The sequence below is a fragment of the Schistocerca americana genome, chromosome 10, assembly GCF_021461395.2.
Source record: "Schistocerca americana isolate TAMUIC-IGC-003095 chromosome 10, iqSchAmer2.1, whole genome shotgun sequence".
NCBI lineage: Eukaryota > Metazoa > Arthropoda > Insecta > Orthoptera > Acrididae > Schistocerca > Schistocerca americana.
In genome coordinates, this window is record NC_060128.1 from 182,670,745 (window position 1) to 182,698,506 (window position 27,762).

The 27,762-nt window shown below is 43.8% G+C and overlaps 1 protein-coding gene and 1 pseudogene across 1 annotated transcript in view; both read right to left on the reverse strand.

The window, feature by feature from the left end:
• LOC124552592 (neuropeptide F-like) overlaps positions 1 to 27,762 on the reverse strand; it is a 635,976-nt gene that overhangs the window by 116,338 nt on the left and 491,876 nt on the right. The gene's annotated exons all lie outside the window — the stretch shown is intronic.
• On the reverse strand, positions 25,685 to 25,802 carry LOC124552926 (annotated as a pseudogene).

The following is a 27,762-nucleotide window of genomic DNA, read 5'->3' on the forward strand; positions in this document are numbered from 1 at the left end:
GTGCCACAAGGGAGTGTTATGGCTTTTCACAATATATATAAATGACCTAGTAGATAGTGTAGGAAGTTCCATGCAGCTTTTCGCGGATGATGCTGTAGTACACAGAGAAGTTGCAGCATTAGAAAATTGCAGCGAAATGCAGGAAGATCTGCAGTTGATAGGCAATTGGTGGAGGGAGTGGGAACTGACCCTTAACATAGACAAATGTAATGTATTGCGAATATATAGAAAGAAGGATCCTTTATTGTATGATTATATGATAGCGGAACAAACACTGGTAGCAGTTACTTCTGTAAAATATCTGGGAGTATGCGTACGGAACGATTTGAAGTGGAATGATCATATAAAATTAATTGTTGGTAAGGCGGGTGCCAGGTTGAGATTCATTGGGAGAGTCCTTAGAAAATGAAGTCCATCAACAAAGGAGGTGGCTTACAAAACACTCGTTCGACCCATACTTGAGTATTGCTCATCAGTGTGGGATCCGTACCAGCTCGGGTTGTCAGAGGAGATAGAGAAGATCCAAAGAAGAGCGGCGCGTTTCGTCACGGGATTATTTGGTAAGCGTGATAGCGTTATGGAGATGTTTAGCAAACTCAAGTGGCAGACTCTGCAAGAGAGGTGTTCTGCATCGCGGTATAGCTTGCTGTCCGGGTTTGGAGAGGGTGCGTTTCTGGATGAGGTATCGAATATATTGCTTCCTCCTACTTATAACTCCCGAGGAGATCACGAATGTAAAATTACGAGAGATTCGAGCACGCACGGAGGCTTTCCGGCAGTCGTTCTTCCCGCGAACCATACGCGACTGGAACAGGAAAGGGAGGTAATGACAGTGGCACGTAAAGTGCCTTCCACCTCACACCGTTGGGTGGCTTGCGGAGTATAAATGTAGATGTAGATGTAGAACAGCAGGACAATGCAACGTATCACACAGCTCGCAGTGTACGGGCGTGGTTCTAAATCCATGAGGATGAGTGCACCATACTCCCAAGGGCACCAGTCACCCCGGATTTAAACCCAGTCAGGAATCTACGGGACTATCTCGATCCTGGTCTTCGCGACCTGGAACCTCATCTGGAGAACCTACTGCAGCTGGACACGGCACCAGAGGTCGACATGGCTCCACATGACTGTCGGTACGTTCCAGAATGTCACTGATTCTCTGCCTGCTCGTCTCGCAACAGTTCATGGTGCTAAAGGCCGTTTTTCAGGCTTTTGACAGGTGCTCGTGTATATGTGACTGGAGAGTCTATATTTCAATAGCTTCTCTGTAGAGTCTTAGATAATTGTAACGGTAGATGAAATTTCACTTCATGGTTTGCTGACTGAAGATGTCAAACACAGCTTTGGACGAAACGTAGGGAAGAAGGAAATTTCATGGACCACGGTCACGTAACTGGAAGATGCAGCAGCAACCAAGACAACTGCTTATTAAGCCCTCCATTGTATCATGGAAGAGTGAACTGCTGTCTTAGGGTAGAGTGTGTGTGTGGGCGGGGGGGGGGGGGGGGGGGCGGGCGGAAACAGACCAGGGATGGACTACAGTAAGCAGGTCGAAGTGAATGTAGGTTTCAGTAACAATGCGGACACAGATGAACGTGCGAGTCTTCAAACTGGAGACGATGTCATTAACAACAAGATGGGCGTAACGACAGCAGTTTGATTTGCTCTTCGTATTTCGACACAAAGAAAATACTTTACTAGGCATATTTAAAGCAGCAGGAAACGAGGAAATAAAATTTAATGAGAAACAAAGGGGAGAGGACAGTTCCAGGAATTCATTACGAGTCTTGCCATTAGCTTTGTCTAGACAACAGTACCTTAGAGAGCTGTGTTAGGAAGATTCTCCAACAAATTAATAGCAACAGCGATTTATAGCCGTTGCGCGGAAGGCGAATGTGTTATGAGATCAGAGTGCGGAATGCTCGTAGCTTGTGGTTTTATGGCTGCGCGGAGGTTTCGGCTGCGGGCATTAATAGTGCGGACGCCGGTTGAGAGTGCTAATTAATTCCCGCTTCTCTGTGTGTGTGTGTGTGTGTGCGGACGCGGAACGGCGAACGCCCTCAGCACAGCGGAAAGAGTTGGGCTCGCGGCCAGGGCGCAGAGCGGACGAAATGAAAAATTGTGCCCCGCCTCGCATTCGCACAGAGTAGGCTGCTCCCCTGTATGCACGTGCGAGTGTGTGTGTGTGTGTGTGTGTGTGTGTGTGTGTGTGCGTGTGAGACTGAGCGTTGGCTGCTCCCCTGTATGTACTTGTGTGTGTGTGTGTGTGTGTGTGTGTGTGCGTGTGAGACTGAGCATTGGCTGCTCCCCTGTATGTACTTGTGTGTATGTGTGTGTGTGTGTGTGTGTGTGTGTGTGTGTGTGTGTGTGTGAGACTGAGCACTGGCTGCTCCCCTGTATGTACGTGTGTGTGATAGTGTGTGTGTGTGTGTGTGTGTGTGTGTGTGTGTGAGCATTGGCTGCTCCCCTGTGTGGACACGAGTGTGTGTGAAGCCGCTTCCAATACGCCCACTTCTACTCACAAGGGACACCTTTGATCTCCAACACTCAGAACTGCTTAGACTAATACTCGATCGTAAAAACAAGTTGTCTCAGTCATTCCCATTGAAAACTCCGCACATGCCTGCTAGCGGCCATTAGACGGTGACATGTTGTAGCTGCACTAGCAAGTGCTCGAGGTGCGTGAATGGTATAGCTGCAGTACGAATGTGTCTTTTGGAGTGTCCGCATGAGGGTTACTGTGTAAACTGTCTACAGTGATGTCCTGAAGAGAATCCTACGAATGTGATCTAGATATTAGGGACAATATTGCGATGTGCTGAATACGGAAACAAAATCGAGGTCGAGGACAGAGAGTTCGTGGATATATTATACAGGGTGAACATTAATAAAACCGATAATCCACAGGGATGGATTCCTGACTGGACACGGAGAAAAAAAAAGATCCTATGAACATGTGTTTGGATACGCATCGTTGCCACGGTAGATGGCGCTGACGAATGACAGTTCGTCTGACCACGTGCGGAGTGTTTCCTGTGTGTTGCAGGCTGTGTGATTGACGCAGCAAACTGTAAGCAGCAGAATGGTCTTGTATTCATGTCGGTAACAAGCAGATGGAAATGGTCGAGAGGCAGTGCAGCTATACCAAAATAAGTACCCTCACAGGTGCTAACCACATCACACAACATTTCAAGCATTTTATGGGCATCTGCGTCTTTGCAGCTCGTCTTAGACAGATGAAGGGGCAGGGAGGTGGCGGACTGTATGCACACCAGACTGAAGGACCAAGTTTTACAGGATATGGAGTTGGACCTTAGTACAAGCTCCTGGCAAGTGGCCCGCCAACATAGTCTAAGCCAAGAACGATTGTTTGTATCCTGCATGACAACCAATACTATCCCTAGCACCTGCAATCTCATGGAGGTCCCTTTCACCATCTGTTGTGATGTGGATGCAATGCAATCTTCAGATACATGCTGATAGGACCTTTTTTCCTCCATTTAGAGTTAGGAGTCCGTCTCTACAGTTTGTCAGTTTTACCAGTGTTCACACCATATAACACAAGATTTCGGAAATGTAATGTCGGGTGCTAAGTTCCTATGGGACCAGACTGCTGAGGTCATGGCTCCCTAGGCTTACGGACTACTTAATCTAACTTAAACTAACTGAAGCTAAGGACAACACACGCATACACCCAAGCCTGAGGGAGGACTCGAACCTCTGACAGGGGGAAGCTGTGCGAACTGTGGCCCTGTGCGGCAACAACAGGGATGAAACAGAAATATGTGACATTACGCTCGATAGGTTTTGAAAGACAGGAAGATCGTGAACCTGAAGGCAGCTGTTGAACCTGTACATGCCATTCATCTTTGGGGCAACAGAAACAGTCCATTCGGATCGAATACAAACTACCTCCACCTGAACTGTTGACGTCCAGTGTATTAGAAGATACTGACGACAGCGTACTATAGCAGACTAATGAGGAGCTATAAGTGTACTAAAAGCAAATCACATTGCAGATTACTTCTAAATAACGTCCAGCGAAAGGTGATCAGGAGCTCGTTTCAAAGGAAACAGACTGTCTCAATTACAAGTTAAAGAAGAGCATGTAAAATCACAATTTGATAGAGCAAGGTCGTATGGATCTACAGTCCACTTCGGCATCTGCGAATCTGGGCACTAGAAGTGTCTAAAATGGTTGGCCTGGACAGTATCAAAACTTCGGTATCGACAATCTTAAGTATGAATATGGCATCTCATTCAGGTATATTACTGCATTTGAGCGCCCGGGTTCCCGGGTTTGATTCCCGGCGGGGTCAGGGATTTTCTCTGCCTCGTGATGACTGGGTGTTGTGTGATGTCCTTAGTTAGTTAGGTTTAAGTAGTTCTAAGTTCTAGGGGACTGATGACCATAGATCTTAAGTCCCATAGTGCTCAGAGCCATTTGAACCATTACTGCATTTGTCGCCCCGAAGGACATACAAGACGATAACAGTACACGTCAAAAGGTAGAACAGTTTATGGACGAAGTGAACTTGTTTATGACAGAGTAAGGTATGGAGAAAGCAAACGTTTGAGAAAGTGATCAGTGTCAATTCAAGTATGAGATGTCTTCGTCATCAACACTGCCTCACAGAGGAGGGAAAACTACAGCTAGTGTGTTGCAATCTGTACATGCATCTACCGACAGCTAAGCAACTGGTGTGACTTTATCACTTACAGGGAGACTAGCAGACAAGCTGAACATCCGTTTTCAAGAGGCACAAGACATTTTCGGCCCAAATACTTCAAAGAAACGTGAAACGACCTGCTCACAGAAAATTCATATCGAGGTAAGCAAAGGCGGAAAATGACTCAAGAACACATGAAACGTTTTGCAACTCCAGTCCTCGGTGAACATGTAACAAATGAAACGAGCCTATTGCTGTGCTATTCCTGGCCAGGTTGTTTTCCAAACAAAGATGTTATGCTGAAGATATTGCCACCGGAAAGAACAAAATACTGCCCATTCCCTTGATGTCTACTTCTTTCAGCATTATAAGCTCAATATCAGAAGTATTGCTGATTCTTTAAGAAAACAATGTGCCAAACAACAAGTGAAGATATACTATCGTTGTTTCTTCTTTTAAGTCCACTCTGGGATTTACGGTCAATTTTCTGCATAAAAGTATACTTCTAGTTTTCAGTGTGTTTGGCGGAAGGCACGCATTGATATATCATCACTTGAAAATGTAAATAGTGTAGCGTTTGATACTTGACTGATGAATGCGGAAGTGATTTTGAACGTAAAAACGTGGCTTTAGTGACGTGTGCAGAGTGTTCTCTTCCACTCTGTTTTAACCATTGCATGGAAATCCCGCATCTCCACATTTAGGACTAACATAAGCACTGTCAGGTGTATATGATGTGTGTGTTCTGAGCCCTTATAATTGCTTTAAGCAGAAGTATTTTGACACTGTTGATTGAAAATGTAATGACGCAGTGACATCATTGAATTACGTATAATTTTCCTCCTATTGTACTGATGTCTTGCTACTTTGTTTTTATCTATTGAAAAGTCACTTGTGGTACACTGTAACATTCTGCATGGAAATGACACTGCTAGTGTTGTTTTCATAAAGAGTGTTATTCTACGCAAGGTTTCGTGCGGTTCCAAGCATTCGAGGTCGGAGGTGTCCCTTGTAAGTGTAGTGTGCAGTAATCCGCAGACGCCTTTACACACACAATGATTATTTCATGCTTTTAGTTTGAAATCAGTCACTCGAATATGCATGTATCAGAGCGAAAGGTTGTAACGTAACAATAAAATATTTTGTTCAGTGTGGAAAAAAATAGAACTTGCGCAGAAAATGACTGATCTAAAGAACTTCAGGGCGAGATGATAGACTACCACAACATACCAACTACCTGCGGAAATTAATGAAAGTGTGGTAGCATGTTGCCAGAGGTCTCCCAGTCTTGCAGAGGAAGTTGGACCTAACGAAGCACAATGGTGCCAAGGGAGTAGGGACTGGACCAATGATGAGTGAGGTCACGTACTCTTCTCGGATGAGAGTAGATTCAACATGAGTAGTCATTCTGAGCATACCTTCATAAGAAGGGAGCCGGGAACACGTAATACCCTCATTCCGTTCGTTCGTTAGTTACAAGTTCCAGAGATCGTTTGAACGATTTGTTCACCGAAATGAAGTGGAAGGAGTCAATTTACAGGATATGTATACTTGATTAGTGCTAACATTAAAGAACACATTATTTTATCTCTGCTCACGCAACTACACTTAAAATCAAGTTTGGCTTTTACTGGCTACCAGTTTTTAAGTAGAAATTCATCAGTGGAGTTGAAGGAGTTGTCCAGGGGAAATGATTTTAAATTAGATTTAAAACTTGCTTCCAGACAAGTCAGACACTTTATATTGTAGGGAAAACGATCAAAAAAATTTATTGTAGCGTACTGAACTCCTTTCTGAGCCACTGACGGTTCTAAAAGTGGGCGACAAACGTAATAATGTCATTTTTCTCCGCAGTGTTGTAGGTATGTACGTCACTGTTCTTCTCAAATTGTGATGGATTATTTATGACGAATTTCAGTAGTGAAAATATGTATTGTGACGGCACAGTTAAAATGCCTAGCTCCTTGAAGAGGTACCTACATAACGTCTGTGGGTGAACACCGCATATTGTTCTTAGTGCTCCTTTTGTGCAATCAATACTTTCTTCGTAAGTGATGAGTTACCCCAGGTGATTGTTCTGTATGACATTATTGAGTAGAAATATGGAAAGTATGTCAGGGGGTTACACGTTTGTTACTCAGATTAGTAGCTGTACGAAGAGAAAAAGTAGCTGAACTCAATTGTTTGAGATGCTTAGTAATATGCTTCTTCCAGTTCAAGTTTTCATCGATATGTATACTCAATAATTTTGAGCATTCTACCCTATTTACTGATTGATGTTTGCATTCTGCATTGTTGTTGGTATGTCTACTTGTTCTACAGAACTGAACGTAGTGTATTTTTTTTTTCAAAATTTAGCGAGTGTTTATTGTTGGAGAACCACTTAATAATTCTTTAGAAAATATCGTTTATTAATTCTTCTGTTGCTTTGTCTGTAATGGGATCTATTACAACACTAGCATCATCTACAAAAAGTAGCAATTTAGTTTGCTGAATGTTAAGTGTAAGGCGATTCACATACATAAGGCATATAAGTGGGCCCAAAATTGAACCCTATGGGACCTCCTTCGAGATTTTACCCAAGTCACTACTATTTTCTACCTTTCCGGCATTGTCTGTATTATTCAGCATAAACGTTTGCATCCTTCCTATCAAGTATGATTCAAACCAACTGTCCGTAGCTCGTGGTCGTGCGGTAGCGTTCTCGCTTCCCACGCCCGGGTTCCCGGGTTCGATTCCCGGCGGGGTCAGGGATTTTCTCTGCCTCGTGATGACTGGGTGTTGTGTGATGTCCTTAGGTTAGTTAGGTTCAAGTAGTTCTAAGTTGTATGGGACTGATGACCATAGATGTTAAGTCCCATAGTGCTCAGAGCCATTTGAACCATTTTTTCAAACCAACTGTGTGAAACGTCATTAATTCTATAACGCTTGAGTTTTTGTAAGTGTAACAAAAAAAATGGAGGAAAATTTCGAACATGATCGTTTCGGTGATAGAGGTGCTGTGGAGTGGGGAGACATAAAGCTGCATCGGTGTACTGTCCTCCAAATCTTTTAAAATGGTACATTTATCGATCAACGTAATTGTGATACTGAATTAGTTCCCCACGTGCATTTTTTCAACGGTGCATTGGCCACTTTTATGCGCGACCAGCTCGAACAGCGAAAGTTGAAGAGCTCTCGAAACGAGAGGCTATTCGGCGAATGGACTAGCCTGCCCGTTTCTTCGACTTAAATACCATGTAGCATGTGTGGGATGCGTTGGGGACACACATCCCAGCACATCCACACGCACCATCGACCATCCAGCAGTTGGTTGAGGACTGGAAGTCCCTACCACGAGAATCTCTTACCAAACTTGTGGCCAGTGTGCTAACACGTTCTAGCTTCTTACAAAAGTTGTGACCAGTATTCGAATACCAGGCAGACCACGAATTATTGTCTGTGGTGACCACACACCATTTTAGGAACCACGTCCCACCTGTTGTGATATACATAGGATGATCGTGTATCGCGGTGACTTCAGTGTAGTTACTGTCTTTGAATAAAAGTGTCATTTCTGTTCGTCACGTGGACTATTTCTTTTAGTTACCCTCTGCACTCCACTGTAGTAGTTCTTTCCATGTGTGGTCCAAGCTTCATCGCACTCTGTTACTTGGCAGTAGCGCATCTTGTAAAAGTTATTTTCATCCTTAAATTTTGCTCATCAGTGTATGCCACCACCCGATCAAATCCAAGGCGACTGGATTAGGAGAAAACTACTTTTTTGATTACAACTTAAATTCGGCGTAGCAAAAATTGGTTCAGACGCAACGCAACACTTTCACCTCAGATTATCTCTCACTTCATCCATCGACGTTGTTACTTATACAAGGGCTATTTCTTTTTCAGGGTCCGATCGGTCGCCAAATGAAAACCAAAGCGGAAGTCAAAAATATTGTATTTGGAACAATTATTTACACCTTCCTACTACTTCTCTGTACAGTCGCCGCTCGGCCTTGACATCTGTCTAGCGTTGTCCCAATTTGACAGTACTCCCGTCATACGAGGAAGCCACAAATTATTCCTCTCACTTCTCTATGCTGGTCTGCAGCAAGTTGTCTGTACCAAATTGCTGTCCTCATAGCCAGCGTTTCATGTACGTGGCGGGCTGAAAATATGAAAGAGCGCCAACTATAGGCTGTATGGTGGATGGTCAAACACTTCCCATGGAAAACGCTGCAGCAACGTCTTCGTTGCCCCTGCACTGTGCGGCCAAGGACTGTCATGAAGAAGGGCAATGACTGATGTCACCATTCCTCTTCGCTTGTTGTGAATCGCTCTTTATAGACGATTTTCTCGAATGGCCTCATTTACTCGCTGAACAAGATCATCAGTTGGTAATTGCCTCCTTCCTTCACCGCCTGCATTGTGAACGTCTGTACGTCGTGCTTCTACATTTACGTCTGCATCGATACTCAGCAAGTCACCGTACGGTGCGTGGCGGAGGATACCTTGTAACACCACTTTTCATTTCCTTCCCTGTTCCACTAGCAAACATAGTGAGGGAAAAACGACTGTCTATATGCGTCTGTATGAGCCCCAGTTTCTTGTATCTTCATAGTCCTTACACGGAGTATATGCTGGCGGCAGTAGAATCGTTCGGCAGTCAGCCTCAAATGCCGGTTCTCTAAATTTTCTCAATAGTGTTCTTCGGAAAGAACGTCACCTTCCCTCCGGGTATTCCCATTTGAGTTCGAGAAGTATCTCTGTAACATTTACGTGTTGCTCAAACCTACCGGTAACAAATCTAGCAGCCTGCCGCTGAATCACTTCAATGTCTTCCTTCAGTTTGACCTGGTACGGTTCCGGAATACACCAGCGTCCTATATGCGCTCTCCTTTTCAGGTGAACCACTCTTTCCTAAAATTCTTCAAAGTGCCTGTACCATTGCTATGTTCTGCTGTCAAGTGTGACACATACGTTATGTGGGCTGCATAAAATCAGGCGGAAATCCTTTGAATGAAGAAATGGAGTGACAGCAAGCGATTCACACTTGACAGGAGCCTGTTATTATAGGCATCTTTACATGCTCACTGTGCGCTCAGAATGGAAAAGTACGGCGCGATGCGATCGACGGGCGTACTAGATATGTGCAACACATCTGTACAAAGCTAAATCGAGTTTTCACTGTGGCTTTTATTTCGCTCCCGATTGGACGTTGAAATAAAAATGGTCTGTATTTTCTTTATCAGCTTTCTTCATCTGGTGCAGGTTTCTCTTATTTTATAAATTATCACCAGATTTACCAACATCTGCAGGAAATCGGAACCGCCTCTTATTTACAGCGATATAATCGTTTTTATGGAGGATGGCTTCTGTCAGTGCATGATCAGAACACTGTTAATGTTACCTTTTCCTTTAAAGGCAAATGATGGTTCAAAATGGCCCTGAGCACTACGGTACTTAACTTCTGAGGTCATCAGTCCCCTACAACTTAGAACTAGTTAAACCTAACTAACCTAAGCACATCACACACATCCATGCCCGACGCAGGATTCGAAACTGCGACCGTAGCGGTCGCGCGGTTCCAGACTGCAGCGCCTAGAGCTGCTCGGTCTCTCCGGCCGGCTGCAAATGATGTATTGAAGTACGAGGACAAAATACTTCGTTTCTGGTAACTAGTTTCACATAAACGAGGATGATTGAACTATTACTGATTAGCTAAAATGCCAATGAAGATACTTCAATAACTTTCGTAATACTGGGCCTATAAAAAATAAAATTACAGTTTTGTAATTGTATGGCTAAGGTGAATCGTTTGATATGCAGCACAACAAGATTCTGTTTGATTTTTATTTTAGCGTTTTTCTAGTGATTTTTTGTGAATGTTTTCAGCCCTTCCACTCCCTTTATTACGGATCAGTCAACATATTATAAAAGCCATTTGCATGCTATCAGAACCGGCAATTTGTGAGGCACTACAAATGTCATTTGAATGCTCTGAATTAACTGTATAACTGGCCATCAGCGCAGCTTAAAATTACACGAAACTTAATTTGAGTCGCAATACACGCTCTGATTATGACACAGGCTCGTTTGACACTTCGTGACTGACGTCACACTCGAATAAAAGCAGCAACCTGAGCTGCCTGGGTAGCGAACGTCGACAAGGCAAGTACGCGGTCCAAATAAATACGGAGTAGAAAATACAGTGCTGAAAAAAATGCGACAAGTTAAGTACGCGGTAGAAATAAATATGGAGTAGAAAATACAGTGCTGAAAAAAAAATGCAACGGCTATTTTATTGGCTAGCGAGTTGACAAGCATTTCATCGTTGTATCGTTGTAGAACTATCTCATCACAAATTCAGACCAAATGAAACACACGTCACAGCAAAAGAGTGCCCAATCAATAGCTCTTTGTTTTAAAGGGACCATTTTACAAAACATTTCACTTTTGTTATGTGACATAAGAGACTACCCGGGTGCGTCGAGTTCCCGCGAGTTTTGTCCTCCCTGGCGGTCGAGATTAGCGAGTACCCCGTTGTCGTTTGGGACCTCAATCCCCGTCACGAAAGCTCGCACCAAACTCTGTCCTCCGTCTCCCCTCTCTTTCCTCCCCTCCAACACGCCAGCTCACTGGGGGAGATATATACGCTGCCACACGCCCCTACTGCTGCTCTCCATGTTCACCACAAATTTCGCAGATCAATATTTGCCCTCGCGCTGATAATGCCGACCCCTCTTGAAGAACAGATTACTACCGCAAACACAAACACATCGCGTGCGATGCAACTCGACACACTAGGTGTCCCTCCCTTGCTCCAACTTGCTCACCGATCAAAATAGTACCGAATCGGGAATAAATCTAATGCCGAAATAACTAAATTCTGTAGTTCCCACGTTAGATACTCGCACAGACGTGAAAATGTCGGGCATAGTGGTAAGTCGGCACTGATTTGAAAGCCAGCTGTAATATGTCGATAGCCGGCCAGTGTGGCCGAGCGGTTCTAGGCGCTTCAGTCTGTAACCGCGCTACCGCTTGTAATGGTACTTGAATTACGTAACCATTACGGCACCTCATGTGAACCTCTCGATACCAGTAATATTCTACTGTGTTTCTGTTAACTACTTAACATATTTCTGAGACAACATTCAGATTTGATTTCATTTGTGATACATCGATATGTTTATATTGTAATGAGATTATTCTTATGTGTATTCTTTCTTTTGTTACTATGATCTTTGACGTACTTGTAACTCTGATTTTCGGACGCGTAAGCGATTATTAGTTAGTTGTTAAGTTTTTAGAGAGTCGGACCTTGAGACGGTCAAGTGTTGGACGTCATGTTGGAAAGACGCATAACGTAGTCAGCTTATAAAATGTGAACTTTAACAGTGACTGTGAGAGAGATGTTTTCAAGTATGTTTTGTATTGTGAAGTGATGTTTTGTGTTTACGTGATATTGCAATTAAAAGGAAGTGTAACTTAAATTCGGAGTGCTGATTGCTTTTTTTACATCACCATTGCCCTGCAAAAGTTTAATCTTCAAGAACGATTTGTGAAGCGCATCTACAAAACTTTTGGATATAGCAGGATAAAACCTAGGCCTCTTTGCATCCGAGCTTGGAATCATAACCACCTAGATTTTCAACGATTGAGCCATGATTTTACAACGAGACCAGTGTGGGAAACACAAAAAGATGAGTGCCTAGTTTTTTCACTATTACATGACTATTAACTGTGCTCTAATGACACCTGCCACATAATATGACTGTTGTTTCCCGAAAATGCAGTATCTATCAGCGTGAGCAACACCACAATCGTTATTTAATGCTGACCTTTCTTGTGGTAGGGTTGTTAGACGCTACGGTCGCAGGTTCGAATCCTGCCTCGGGCATGGATGTGTGTGATGTCCTTAGGTTAGCTAGGTTTAAGTAGTTCTAAGTTCTAGGGGACTGATGACCTTAGAAGTTAAGTTCCATAGCGCTCAGAGCCATTTCAACCGTTTTCTTTTAATATGTCGATAACGCTCTCGCACTTCGGTGAGAAAAACCACAATTCCTATCGCAGTGAAGGAAGTTTCTGTCCTCGACGATGAGTGTTCATCAGAGATGAGGGAATAGTCAGGAGTGCCCCAGAGGAGCAGTTGCTCCCAACGTACACAAATGATTTGCCTGACAGGGTGGGCAGCAATCTGAGGTCGTTTGCTGATGATGTCGTGGTGTGTGGTGAGGTGTCGAAGTTGAGTGACCGTAGGAAGATGCAAGATGATTTAGACAATATTCCCAGTTGGTGTGATGAATGGCAGCTAATGCGGAGAAATGTAAGTCAATGATAAGTAGGAAGATCAAACCTGTAATGTTGGGATACAGTATTATTAGTGTCCTGCTTGACACAGTCAAGTCGTTTAAATATCTGGGCGTAACGTTGTAACGCGATACGGGGGGTAATCAGCATGTGAGAACTGTGGTAGCGAAGGCAAATGGTCGACTTCCGTTTATTGCGAGAATTTTAGGAAAGAGTGGTTCACCTGTAAAGGAGACTGCAAATATCACGCTGGTGTGACCTATTCTTGAGTACTGTTCGAGTATTTGGGATCCGTAACAGGTTTGACTGAAGGAATACATCGAAGCATATCATAGGCGGGCTGCCAGATTTGTTACAGGTAGGTTCGAATAACACGTTAAGTATTACGGAGATGCTCCGGGAACACAAATGGGAATCCCTGGAGAGAAGGCGACGTTCTATTCGAGAAACGCTGTAGAGAAAATTTAGAGAACCGGCATTTCGAGGTGACAGCCGCCAACATACAATGCGCGTGAGAATCAACTACACGTGGAATTAGTGCTTTTAGGGGGCATACAGACAGCTGTTTTTCCCTCACTCTGTTTGCGAGTGGAATAGGAAAAAACTGTTCAAATGTGTGTGAAATCTTATGGGACTTAACTGCTAAGGTCATCAGTCCCTAAGCGTACACACTACTTAACCTAAATTATGCTAAGGACAAGCACACACACCTATGCCCGAGGGAGGACTCGAACCTCCGCCGGAACCAGCCGCACAGTCGGAATAGGAAAAGAAATGACAAGTAGTGGTAGACGGTAATCTCCGCCAAGCACCGTGTGGTGGCTTGCGGACTATCTCTGTAGATGTAGATATTACCGATCCATCAGCTTCATACGTTATGGTTGCAAAATACTGAGCCTACCACTTATGCTAGAAAACAGATCAAAGGAAGGTAAACTTACGTTTATAGACGTGGTGCAAGGTTCTGACGATGGGGGTTGGAATATAGTTTTGAAATTCTGAAGGTAGCAGCAAGGATAAAATATAGGGAACAGATGACTATTTACAACTTCCATAGACACCAGACGGCAGGTATGAGGTTCGATGAGCATGAAAGGGAAGCAGCGGTTGAGAAGGGTGTCAGACACGGTTGTGGCCTGTACCGCATGTTATTCAGTCTTATTGATTGGCGACACCGTAGAGTGCTGTGTGCACAACGATCATATGATAAATAAAATTAGAAGGAAGGTCAGCACTGGCCGTAATTTTGATGATTTGTTAACAGCAAAATCGATTTTCGATCACATAATGATCATCTTCAGCGCTGGAAGTTAAACGTTTCACACAGCGATCAGTGAATAAGAAACAAAAGACCACAAATGCACCTGAGTATAAACCAACTGTTGGGAAGAACATACCTGTAGCGTACAAATTAAAGGTCGTAGGCACTGGTGTCTAGTTATTAGCAGTAACAGAAGATATGAAACGATCACAATAAGTGAAGCCGCTGTTAACATTCATCTATACAGCAGACCTCGGTGTCACAGGGGCTTGGAACGCCCTCTATGTGACATGTGTCACATGAAGACATAACATTACTTTATTTGGCAAGAGATTACCGCAAAATACCAAATGCGCACTTGCAAATCATTAACTGAATATTTCAAATTTAAAATTGTACATTGAAAACGCAAAGCAAAAAGGAAGAGGGAAATGCACATCTTGCCAACATACACTGGCGCGTTATTTTCAAAGCAACTTAAAAAGTGATATGCAAGATTAAAAATCAACAGATACATTATAAGGTGTCAGATTACAGTACTAGTAAAAAAGAAAAATATAAAAATAACATGACGTCAAATGTAACGGAATTTGTTAAGCACAGTAGCCGTCATCTGGCGTGAGAAGTCAGGGGTTCAAAGTTCTTAATTTACATAAAATATTACATTGAAACCAAGAAGTAAAATACATAAATAATGGTGATTGTACAATATATGCTACGATTTAACAGGTAAAATGTCATGAAACACAATATACTTTATAAAAAAAAAATTTATGGTGTAGACTAACAATTTTTTATCGTATTTAACGACATTATGATACACACATCTCATTCGTCCCGTTAGGACATGTTAACACATTATGTTTATGAGGCTTGATTACAAAAAATCATCATAATTATGGAAAGCAGAATGATATTGTGTCTCTAGTCAACATATCACTAATTCTTTGCAATTTGTAACGGTAGTTCTTACTGATGTGTGCGCTAAACGATCTCTGCATCCACAATTCTCATCTGAAACGCTGCAGGAGCGCCTTAATTGCCCCTGCAGTGTGCGGCCGAGAAATGGCATGAAGAAGGAGCTGCTCGACAGCTGTGTTATGTGGGCTGCATGACACAGGCGAAATCTCTAACCAGGCCGTCATACTTGGCGGAAGACGCTATTCCTTACACATATTTACATGCTCACTGTTCACTCAAAACTGAAAAGAGCGATGCGACACGATCGACGGCCATACAGGAGACACTGCCCAACACATCTGTGGAAAGCTTTACCGGGTTTTCCCAGTGGTTTCCATTTCGCGACCGATCGGAACTTACTTTGTGAACAACCCTAGTACACAGGGTGAGTCACCTAACGTCACCGCTGGATATATTTCGTAAACCACATCAAATACTGACGAACCAATTCCACAGACCGAACGTGAGGAGAGGGGCTAGTGTAATTATTTAGTACAAACCATACAAAAATGCACGGAAGTATGTTTTTTAACACAAACCTACGTTTTTTAAATGGAACCACGTTAGTTTTGCTAGCACATCTGAACATATAAACAAATACGTAATCAGTGCCGTTTGTTGCATTGTAAAATGTTAATTACAGGCCGGCCAGAGTGGCCGAGCGGTTCTAGGCGCTACAGTATGGGACCACGCGACCGCTACGGTCGCAGGTTCGAATCCTGCCTCGGGCATGGATGTGTGTGATGTCCTTAGGTTAGTTAGGTTTAAGTAGTTCTAAGTTCTGGGGGACTGATGACCTCAGAAATTAAGTCCCATAGTGCTCAGAGCCATTTGAACCATTTTGTTAATTACATCCGGAGATATTGTAACCTAAAGTTGACGCTTGAAACATTGTCCTCACTTCATTGCAGGGGCCCACACAGCTGCAACATACATCGCGTTTCTACAGAATGATCTGCCAACGTTGCTCGAAAATGTCCCACTGGAAACGCGTCGACGTATGTGGTATCAGCATGATGGTGCACCTGCACATTCCGCAATTAACACTAGGCTGACCCTTGACAGGATGTTCGACGGGCGTTTCATAGGACGTGGAGGACGCATAAATTGGCCAGCCCCCTCTCCTGATCTTACACCTCTGGACTTCTTTCTGTGGGGTACGTTAAAGGAGAATGTGTACCGTGATGTGCCTACAACCCCAGAGGATATGAAACAACGTATTGTGGCAGCCTGCGGCGACATTACACCAGATGTACTGCGGCGTGTACGACATTCATTACGCCAGAGATTGCAATTGTATGCAGCAAATGATGGCCACCACATTGAACATCTATTGGCCTGACATGTCGGGACACACTCTATTCCACTCCGTAATTGAAAACGGAAACCACGTGTGTACGTGTACCTCACCCCTCATGGTAATGTACATGTGCATCAGTGAAAGAGACCATTGAAAAGGTGTTAGCATGTGGACGTAATGTGCTGTTCCAGTCTCTTCTGTACCTAAGGTCCATCACCGTTCCCTTTGGATCCCTACGTAATTGTGTGCTCTCCGATACACACGATCGAACAGCGGAGGAGTGGTACTCCAGCGTCAACTTTAGGTTACAATATCTCCGGATGTAATTAACATTTTACAATGGAACAAACGGCACTGGTTACGTATTTGTTTATATGTTCAGATGTGCTAACAAAACTAACGGGGTTTGTGTAAAAAACCGTACTTCCGTGCATTTTTCTATGGTTTGTATTAAACAATTACACTAGCCCCTCTCCTCACGTTCGGTCTGTGGAATCGGTTCGTCAGTATTTGATGTGGTTTACGAAATACATCCAGCGGTAATGTTAGGTGACTCACCCTGTATACCCTATATATATATATATATATATATATATATATATATATATATATATATATATATATATATATATATATACACCAAGAAGAGGAGCGTGTGATAAGTTCTGATTCGGTCTCTTGGCTGGGTATATTTCTTTGCAAAGTAGACGGAACGGAAATTACGTATTATCTCTTCGAAGAGTGAAAGCTGACAACACGGTAAACTTCCAGATTTTATCTCCAGATATCAAAGAATGCTTTTGGTGGCACGGCTGTCCGTCAACCTCTGCAGAGCTGGAAATTAAAGGTGACAAGTGCAGATGACATTTTCACTTGCGGAAAAATGTCGAGCGGTTGCCTGATTCGGTTTATACTGTCCCGTAATTTGTCCGAGGCTACAACTGGGTCAGAAGTGAATGCACGCGTCTGATTTAAAAGTTAATTACTTTCCAGGGTGGTGCTCGTCACACAAATGAGATGCGTCGTGTGGAATGAAATTATTTTGTCCTCGTCCTAGCTTTCCTGTCACTGTCAGTGCGGCCCTACGTAGGCTATGATAGATAACACGCTCCAACGAAACAGCACCATCATATTTACTAGCATAGATAGATACCTCTTAAACACGTTTCTAGATATGTCGGGGCACGTAATGTGCCAATTGCAATGATAGAATTGATAAGACAGTATGTGTAGTGCCACGGCACGAATAGGAAGAACATGGTTATAAGAGTATACGAACATTAACGAGTTAGTAAATTTTACTATTGATCGTAGACTGTCTTATAAAGTAGCGGAAAGCAGTATAAAGACATGGATATCTGTAGGAGAATTAACACTGTCGATTGGGGTAGTTGCACACAGTGTGTACACAATAGCATAGCATCCCGACAAATGCAGTCAAATAGTATCGCTTCTGATGTAAGTAGTACAGTGTATAACAAGACAACGACTCAGGTGGTAGCGGGTGGATCTCAGCATAAAGCCAATCCGGTGTGAGCAGTGTGCATCTGCTTTACTGCAAATAGGAAATGTATACCGTTCGCTACAGTGCGTGCCGTGTACATAAACCTCTACTGTGACAAGGCCACGTGGAAAACCGTTATCATGTCATGGAAAAGCAAAAACCGGTGCGTACAAGGAAATGGAGCTCTCTAATTGCCGAACTGCCAAGAAGTTGTTCCGTTCAAGTATAGCGATTGACAATTTCGTTAGACTGAGTGCACGATTTGGACAGAACGGAAAACATGGGCAAAGTAGAAAATTATCTGAGGTATCGAAACAGTGACTTCTGCGAAGAGCAAGGGCCACAAACCGTTAGTCTTCTCCACTTGTTGCTTATTTACAGTTGCCAGTAACTGCCAGACTAATACGACAAAGTTTGTCAATTTAAAAACATCTTGCGTTCGAGAATCCAGAACCCTGTTATAATACCTAAACATAAACAGACTAGATTTCAGTTTGCTCAAAAACGTACGTCATGGACTTCAGACTGGGACAAAGTCATCTTCAGTAATGAGAAGTACCTTAATTTAGATAGGCCGGATGGATCTGAACATTATTGCCATGATCTGAGAACAGACCAGCAGGTAAGAATGAGCAGCAATTTTGTGGTCGAAGTATTATGGTTTTGGCTACCTTCTGCGCTAAACCTTTATCACGCATTGCCCGGCGTAACACTAGAATGAAATCTAATGTGTAAACTGAAGACAGAAGTGATCGGAGTGTATGAGGATCTAAGGGAGGAAAATCTAATGTTTCAAAAAGATAATTCATACGAGGACTGGAACTTCAATAGTGACAACTATTTATTTACAGCTCGTACAAAATAGGTACGTATTTCAAAGTTTTGCTGACCTTCAAAGTAGTCACCAGCCTTGTGTATAACCCGTTGCTGGCGATGTGGAAGTCGTAGGATACTCTTAGCAGTGCCAGTTGCGTTGACAGTTCGAGCGGCCCCGTCTATTGCCCGACGAATTTGCAGCAGTTCCGAAGCGAATGCCGTGAAGTGTTTCTTTCAGTTTAGAAATCTAGTTGAACTCACGAGGGCCTTAAGCCAGGGGAGTGCAGTAGGTGGTATAGCACTTAGCAGCCCCATCAGTCAAACAAATCAGTAATAGCTTTTACTGTACGTGCTTGAACATTGTCCTGCAAAACGATGGTCAGGTCCTGCAGAAAGTGTCATCACTTCTGTCTCTATGCTGTTCATTTTTGGAACACATCCTACGACCAGCTTAGAGACAGAAATGACGACACTTTCTCCAGGATCTGACCATCATTTTGCAGGGCAATGCTTCATTTCTTTGGTGTTTTTAATGTAATTTTCATTGTTATGTAGGCTACAAGGTCGAACCATAGTTTTTGCAGACAGTATGGCAATTTTTCAAAAATGATGCAATCAACGGCGTATAACCTGCCTGTGAATTGCAGTGAGAGCTTATGTCGCATGTTCTGTATAATAAGCAGTCTTGCACAGAGAACGGGGAAGGTTCGTCATTTCATCCGCAAGAAATCGCCATGTTGGCTATTACGGCCCAATGAGGCGAAAACCTAGGGCTGGATATTGGGGTCTGCCGCAGGCAAACTACCCCACCTCTACTCCCTACCCTAATGAAACATAGCGGCAGCTCGTTAATAAGCAGAGAATGGGAGCAGGAAATTTGTTTACAAGACATAGCTTATGCTCGGACAGAAGGTTTGCAATTTGACTTCCACTGAAACGAAAATGGCGTTATTATCTTTAGTTTTCGATAACATACTGATACACTAATATATCTTACACTAATACACTGAAGCGCCAAAGAAATTGGTATAGGCATGCGTGTTCAAACACAGAGACATGTAAACAGCCAGAATACGGCGCTGCGATCGGCAACGCCCATACAAGACAATAAGAGTCTGGCGCAATTGTTAGATTAGTTACTCCTGCTACAGTGGCAGATAATCAAGACATAAGTGACTGTGAACGTGGTGTTTCAGTCGGAGCACGAGCGATGGGACACAGTATCTCCGAGGTAGCGATGAGGTGGAGATTTTCCTGTATGACCATTCCACGAGTGTTCGTGAATATTAGAAATCTGGTGAAACATCAGATCTTCCACATCGCTGCGGCCGGAAAAAGATCCTGCAAGAACAGGACCAACGACGACCGAAGAGAATCGTTCAGCGTGACAGAAGAGAAATCCTGCCACAAACTGCTGCAGATTTCAACGCTGGCCCATCAACAAATGTCAGCGTGCGAACCATTCAACGAAAGATCATCGATATGGGCTTTCGGAGCCGAAGGCCCACTACTGTACCCTTGATGACTGCACGACACAAAACTTTACGCCTCGCCTGGGCCCGTCAACACCGAGCTTGAACTGTGGATGGCCGGAAACATGTTGCCTAGTCGGAAGAGTCTCGTTTCAAGTTGTATAGAACAGATGGACGTGTACGGATATGGAGACAACCTCATGAATCCATGTATTCTCCATGCCAGCAGGGGACTGTTCAAGCTGCTGGAGGCTCTGTAATTGTGTGGGGCGTGTGCAGTTGGAGCGATATGGGACCCTTCTCATCACCTGCATCCATTCATGTCCACTGTGCATTCTGACGGAATTGAACAATTCCAGCTGGACAATGCGACACCCCACACGTCCAAAATTGCTACACAGTAGCCCCAGGAACAGTCTTCTGAGTTTAAACGCTTCCGCTGTCCTCCAGTCTCCCAAGACTGAATATTATTGAGCATATCTGGGATGCCTATAATGTGCTTTTCAGAAGAGATCTCCACCCCGTCGTACTTTTACGGATTTATGGACAGCCCTGCAGGGTTTCGCAGGAATCGAATGAAGGGTAGAGCCACGGATCGTAACACATCTGAAATGTAACGTTCAAAGTGCCGTCAATGCGAACAAGAGGTGACCGAACCGTGTAACCAATGGCACCCCATACCATCACGCCGGGTGAGACGCCAGTATGGCGATGACGAATACAGGCTTCCAACATGCGTTCACCGCAATGGCGCCAAACACGGATGCGACCATCATGATGCTGTAAACAGAACCTGGATTCATCCGAAAACATGACGTTTTGTCATTCGTGCACCCAGGTTCGTCGTTGAGTACACCACCGCAGGCGCTCCTGTCTGTGATGCAGCGTCAAGGGTAACCGCAGTCACGGTCTCCGAGATGATAGTCCCTGCTGCTGCAAACGTCGTCAAACTATTCGTGCAGGTGGTTGTTGTCTTGCAAACGTCCCCATCTGTTGACTCAGGGATCGAGACGTGACTGCACGATCGCCGGCCGTGGTGGCCAAGCGGTTAAAGGCGCTACAGTCTGGAACCGCGCGGCCGCTACGGTCGCAGGTTCGAATCCTGCCTCGGACATGGATATGTGTGATGTCCTTAGGTTAGTTAGGTTTAAGTAGTTCTAAGTTCTAGGGGACTGATGACCTTAGAAGTTAAGACCCATAGTGCTCAGACCCATTTGAACCATTTTGACTGCACGATCCGTTACAGCCATCTGGATAAGATGCCTGTCATCTCGACTGCTAGTGATGCTAAGCCGTTGGGATACAGCACGGCGTTCCGTATTACCCTCCTGAACCCACCGATTCAATATTCTGCTAACAGTCGTTGGATCTCGACCAACGCGAGCAGCAATGTCGCGATACGATAAACAGCAATCGCGATAGGCTACAATCCAACATTTATCAAAGTCGGAAACGTGATGGTACGCATGTCTCCTCCTTACAAGAGGCATCACAACGACGTTTCACCAGGCAACGCCGGTCAACTGCTCTTTGTGTACGAGAAATCGGTTGGAAACTTTCATGATGCCAGCACCCTGTAGGTGTCGCCACCGGCGCCAACGATGTGTGAATGCTCCGAAAAGCTAATCATTTGCATATCACAGCATCTTCTTCCTGTCGGTTAAATTTCGCGTCTGTAGCAAGTCATCTTCGTGGTGTAGCAATTTTATTGGCCAATAGTGTATAACAAAGTTTAAGGATTACAAACAAACATCAAGTCTATTAATATAAATTAATATAAGTGATCATATCGTTTGATAGGAAAGAAGGTACTGGGTTGGTCCATAAGTTCGTACCCTTTTTCAATAGGTTTAATAATCACAGCAGATACCCGTAACAGAGACTTTAGTCGTCAATAATTTGTTCTAAAAAATGGTTCAAATGGTTCTGAGCACTATGGGACTTAAAATCTGTGGTCATCAGTCCCCTAGAACTTAGAACTACTTAAACCTAACTAACCTAAGGACATCACACACATCCATGCCAGAGGCAGGATTCGAACCTGCGACCGTAGCAGTCGCGCGGTTCCGGACTGCGCGCCTAGAACCGCTAGACCACCGCGGCCGGCAATAATATGTTCTCCTTCACTATTTACAATAGTCTGCCAACTGTTACGTTCGCCATTTGTTAGGTTTTATATACATGCAGGGTGCTACAAAAAGGTACGGCCAAACTTTCAGGAAACATTCCTCACGCACAAAGAAAGAAAATATGTTATGTGGACATGTGTCCGGAAACGCTTACTTTCCACGTTAGAGCTCATTTTATTACTTCTCTTCAAATCACATTAATCATGGAATGGAAACACACAGCAACAGAACGTAGCAGCGTGACTTTACTTTGTTACAGGAAGTGTTCAAAATGTCCTCCGTTAGCGAGGATACATGCATCCACCCTCCGTCGCATGGAATCCCTGATGCGCTGATGCAGCCCTGGAGAATGGCGTATTGTATCACAGCCGTCCACAATACGAGCACGAATAGTCTCTACATTTGGTACCGGGGTACCGGGGTAGATAAGAGCTTTCAAGTGCCCCCATAAATGATAGTCAAGAGGGTTGAGGTCAGGAGAGCGTGGAGTCCATGGAATTGGTCCGCCTCTACCAATCCATCGGTCACCGAATCTGTTGTTGAGAAGCGAACGAACACTTCGACTGAAATGTGCAGGGGCTCCATCGTGCATGAACCACATGTTGTGTCGTACTTGTAAAGGCACATGTTCTAGCAGCACAGGTAGAGTATCCCGTATGAAATCGTGATGACGTACTCCATTGAGCGTAAGTGGACGACGAAACTAAAATGAGCTCTAACATGGAAATTAAGCGTTTCCGGACACATGTCCACATAAAATCTTTTCTTTATTTGTGAGTGAGGAATGTTTCCTGAAAGTTTTGCCGTACCTTTTTGTAACACCCTGTATATATATATATGTATATATATATCAGGTGAATTTTTCCTTTGTTAGAGCATGATTTTTTTTTTCTCTCAGGGATATTATCTTTTCTTATCACTTTTACTTACGTGCATAAGTAAATATGAACCTGGTTCTTGAAGGGCCGCTGTTATTCATGTACCAATTTCAGATTTTGAATATGATGACTAAACTATAGTTGCCGTTAAGTGAATTGAGTGTAATTTTGTTAATTTCTATTTATTGATTGCAAAGCAAGGCTATAGAGAATTTCGATTGTTGCCGTGGAGCGGCTAAGATAAAACTTACTGAATTCATGGAATCTGTATAATTTAAAAGATGAACTTTAACGTAAACTAATTATCTGTTGCAATTCAGAATGGCTCTTACAACGAAATCTCTCGCATTTACAGTTACTGTTAACACTTTGAAAAATAAATTAATACTTCGGCGTGTAATGGCCGACCAGAGGCTGCATCGGAAGATGAGCTTCCCGCAGCGCAAATTACTGAAAAAATGCTTATTAAAAGTAAGTAGCCGCTGCGACCATTTGAGGTGACAACTATTACAAACAAATGCATGTTGTAATAATAATAATTAGTTTATTTTAGCAGAATACCGAACAACTTACAGAAAATATGTGTAGCCGCTCAATGGCTGCCTTCCGTATCGCGAAACAAATGAGTGTGTACCATAAAGTACGTCCTTCCTCCTCGGCCGTACAAAAGCGTCTCTTTTCGATCCTTTTTTATTTTCATAGACATGTTTTAAATGAAGATGCTACTCTTAAAATGTCGCCGCATATCAGTTGTTTCAAGAACATTAACTACATCTTTTATACTAAAGCCGGCCGGAGTGGCCGAGCGGTTCTAGGCGCTACAGTCTGGAACCGCGCGACTGCGACGGTCGTAGGTTCGAATCCTGCCTCGGGCATGGATGTTTGTGATGTACTTAGGCTAGTTCGGATTAAGTAGTTCTAGGGGACTGATGAACTTAGAAGTTAAGTCCTATAGTGCTCAGAGCAATTTTGAACCATTTTTTTATACTAATTACATTCATAAAATACGTTAACTACGGTTTACAACCGATAAGAATGTCAATATTTGTGTGACGTACCGGCACACAAAGCTGACGTAGGCTTTCGATTTCGCAGGTGTAAAATCACGTAATTTTGAGGATTAGAACTCGTCGAGCCATGTTGGGAGGACATTTTTATCGCGAAAGGAAGTTCGTTGAAGGTTACTTGATAGAGGTAGGAAAAGGTGAAAATCTGAAGGTGCAAGATCGGGCGAGTATGGTTAGTGGGGAATGATTTCCCAACCCGACACCTGTATACTGTTTTTTGTCAGTCTTGCAGAATGCGGACGGGCGTTAATGTGGAGGAACATCACCTTATGCAATCTTCCTCCTCGTCGTTCTCGTATTGCGGCTGCAAGACGCGTCAGCTGTTGACAATAAATGTCAGCAGTCGTGGTTACACCTCGGGGAACCAATTCGTAGTACACTAGATTGTCGCTGTTGCACCAGATGCATAACATTATCTTCCTATTGCACGCGCGGAGGTCTTTGTATGGGGAATTGCTGCTTTGTTTGGGTACAACCATTTCTTTCCTTTCCTTTCCTCCATATCTCATCACCAGTGCCGGCCGGTGTGGCCGAGCGGTTCTAGGCGCTTCAGTCTGGAACCGCGCGCGACTGCGACGGTCGCAGGTTCGAATCCTGCCTCGGGCATGGATGTGTGTGATGTCCTTTGGTTAGTTAGGTTTAAGTAGTTCTACGTTCTAGGGGACTGATGACCTCAGATGATAAGTCCCATAGTGCTCAGAGCCATTTGAACCATCTCATCACCAGTAACGATACATTATGGAAGTAGTCGATGTTGTTCACGAGCCAGTTGACGACGAATGAGCAGAGATGTACATAAGGCCACTTGCTAATGTTTGTGATTTCGGTACCCTTATACCCGATTCTGAAGTTTCCCCACTGCATGCAAATGTCGTACGATGGTGCATTAATCACAGTTCATCACATTTGTGACTCCTAGAGTACACTGACGTGGATAATTGCGGATTAATGGGTTTAAACGATATTCATCAAACCCCGAAGGTCTTTATGAAGGGGGAGAGTCACTAATGTCAAAACGATCCTCCTTAAAACGACAAAACCATTTTCTTGCCGTGCCCTGTCCAATATCATCATCCCCATACAGGGCACAAATGTTTATGGCGCCCTCAGCTGCTTTCACCGCTCTAAACTAAACTGCGTCCGAACAGGCCTCGAAAGGCCCAATGGTACCGCCCGGCCACCGTGTCACCCTCAGATCACTGCATGCGGATATGGAAGGGCATGGGGTCAGCACACCGCTCTCCCAGCCGTTTTGTCAGTTTACGAGACCAGGGCCGCTACTTCTCAATCAAATAGCTCCTCAGTTTGCCTCACAAGGGCTGAGTGCACCCCGCTTGCCAACAGCGCTCGGCAGACCTGACGGTCACCCATCCAAGTGCTAGCCCAGCCCGACAGCGCTTAACCTCAGTGATCTGACGGGAACCGGTGTTACCACTGCGGTAAGGCCGTTGGCTTTCACCCCTGTACTGAACTACAACTGAAGAATATGTGGGAAATCTTCCGATTTCTCAAGTTGAAACTCCATTTTCTAGCGTCCACAGTCACACTCACTTTCTCCAGATGACAGAATGACCATATGTAATGTCAAATAGCATAAAAATAGCAATTGATAAATAAACCCGTAGCATCCGGAATACCAGCACGCAAAACAAAAAAGCTACGAAAAAAAATTTGGAAATTTGTGGTGAGGTCTTATGGGACCAAACTGCTAACGTCATCGGGCCCTAAGCTTAGAGCTTCTAGCAGTAGTGGACACCAGAAGATCCTGAGGAAGATTCCAGCAGAGGAGTCGAAACGTCGAACATTTTAGAAGAAACATGACGCGGCCTAATAGCCCAGAAGATTTTAACTTCACTTACACACACCTCTTAGTCTAACTTAAACTAACTTATGCTAAGGACGACACACACACACACACACACACACACACGTTCGAGGAAGAACTCGAACCTCCAACGGGGAAAGCCGCGAGGAAAAAAAAAAAAAAAAGTAAAACGCTGCGAACGAATGCACCAATATAATGCAGTGCGATATCCATCTACAATTACATTCTGTAAACTAAATCACTCCTTTCGTTGCCCCAGTCCATTAATGCAAATTTTGGATTATTAGACTGGAAGTTTGCACGCAGTTTTTTGTGAGGTGGTTTTCAAATACTACCCTAATGGCGTCAGGGCTTATTGTGCGATTCTGGGAACGTGACGCATTACACTTTGACCTCCGAGTAATATTAAATTACCAACAACGAATTTCGACGGCGAGGCTACGGCAATACTGAGTGCTTCGTTTGCGTCATTTTCATAAAGAGGATTTCTCTATGATAATACCGCGCAGCGGAGCAGCACACGCGAAGTGACATCGTTTGATCCGCGATGTAATTTCGTTCTACCTGCCCCTTCTCCCCACCCCTCTCGTCTCTTTTTTTGTTATTCGACACGAAAGCGTGTGGGGTTCGCCGAATACCTGGGCCGGATATATTAAAGCAGCAAACTTGTTCCACTGTTCCCTACTGCATTGTCTGTGGAGGGCTGTTTAGCTTTACCTTCCCACAGCAGCCTTTGATGCTTAGCAGGATAGATATATACACACACACACACACTCACACGCGCGTAGTTACCGCGCTAAAAGGGCACAACTTTCCTCTAAAGTCTTGCTGTTCTAATATTGGAGTCACCGTTTGACGCTGAAATTTGCAGCAAGGGAAGTCCCGTAATTCCTAAACGTTGATAGTAGACCACTTTCCTCGTATATGATTACACAAGAGTGATGAAACTTCACATCCCCAAAAGTGTTTATATTGTTTTTGTTACCACTAGTAGTTATGATATTAACTTGTCAGCATTTATGTTATACTATACGGTCAATTACTTACTAAGGGTCTTCGTGACTGAATGCGCGTGAGTAACCTAACCACTTTTGTAATCAAAATTATAATTTTTTTAACTGTGTCACTATTTCTATACCATCAGTGTTTGCTAACGTTGTTGAAAAGGCTGTGTATACAGGGATAATTGACTATTTTATATCACATAATTTGCCATCAAATGCACAGTTCGGCTTTAGAAGTCATTTAACAACTGAAAATGCTATAATCTCTTTTCTCTGTGAGGTACTGGATGCGTTAAACAAAAGGTTCCAAACGCTGGGCATATTTTTTGATTTAACTATGACGTTTCATTGTGTTGATCACAAAATATTCCTACAGAAGTTGGACCATTGCGGGTTATGGGGAGTAGCTCACAAATGGTTCACCTCTTACTTTAGCAACAGACAGCAAAAGGTCACTATTCACAGTGAGAATGGCTGTGATGTGGGATCTGAGGGGGTACGGTCAAATGGGGGGGTGCCCCAGGGATCAGTGTTGGGGCCACTCCTGTTATTTATATGAATGATATGCGTTCTGGTATTATATT